At 36.6% G+C, this 1,054-nt stretch overlaps 1 protein-coding gene across 2 annotated transcripts in view; it reads left to right on the forward strand.

Moving 5' to 3' along the window:
* Window positions 1-1,054, forward strand: part of ATP6V1C1 (ATPase H+ transporting V1 subunit C1) — a 39,064-nt gene that overhangs the window by 27,864 nt on the left and 10,146 nt on the right. The gene's annotated exons all lie outside the window — the stretch shown is intronic.

Genomic DNA, 1,054 nt, shown 5'->3' on the forward strand with positions numbered 1-1,054 from the left:
GGGAAAGAGACACTGTTAATGGTTTCACTTCTGACTTACACTAAAATCTCACTATCAGGGAATCTTCAGGGGATCCAAACTGGGATGGGAGATTTGGGGACTCTTCAGAGCATTATTCATGAAATCTTTCTTTGCTGTGCTCTCCATTTTTGTCTGGTTAGGAAACTGGGAATATTAGAAAATGATGCCTACTGGAAAGGGGTGGGAAAGGACCTCCATTGAATTTCAGTGGCTACAGTATTGCCTGACTTCCGCTTTTTCCCTGTTACTGCAGAATGCTAGAACACTATTTCTAAAAAATTTATATGTCTTTGTGTTTTTATACTTATACAGGAAAATAACCTTTGCCCAGATAAAAGATTTGTCTCATGCAACCTTTATTTACAATTTGTGTTTAAGACCAGAAGTTTTCATAGTTTTCTGTGCACTGTACTTGAAACCTCGGATAGGACCTAGGATACCTTGTATAATGGATTATTCACTATCCTGGCTATAGATACTACAATTCTTTATTTTTTACTGTATATATAATCATCTCTCGCCACACCCACAAAAGCCAGTGGTCTCTAGAAAGGTTGTTGCACAGTGATCTGTGGCAGCTTGGTTTACTGTCACTTTGTTTACTCAGCACTTCCTGGTACTCTGTGCTTTTGGTAAATGTGGTTTTTCCCAGCTGTTCATAATAGTCACTGAATAGAAATGTTAGTGATTTCAGCATGGCTTCTCTCTCTCTTTCTTTCCTTTTTTTCTTTTTTTGGTGAGGTAATAATGTATATCAACCCTAAAGTTTGAAAGTAATTTAGATTCTGTATTTTGCTTTGCTTCCTTTCCAAACTTAGTTCTAGAATGTGCCTCTTTTGCAATAGTTACTGGATGTAAGAGATGGTGAGCTGTATTTCCTGCCTTACCACTCAGTGTATTTGAAATTCATTCTTTGTACAAAACTTGATTTTTTTTGTTGTTGTTGTTAAATAGATTTGAGGTATACCTATTATAGTTGGATTTCCTATTTGTCTCATAATTTTTTCTCTTTCTGGGCTCAGCAGGACGGTAG

This window comes from Lipotes vexillifer, unplaced genomic scaffold (assembly GCF_000442215.2).
Source record: "Lipotes vexillifer unplaced genomic scaffold, Lipotes_vexillifer_v1.1 scaffold1829, whole genome shotgun sequence".
Classification (NCBI taxonomy): Eukaryota; Metazoa; Chordata; class Mammalia; order Artiodactyla; family Lipotidae; genus Lipotes; species Lipotes vexillifer.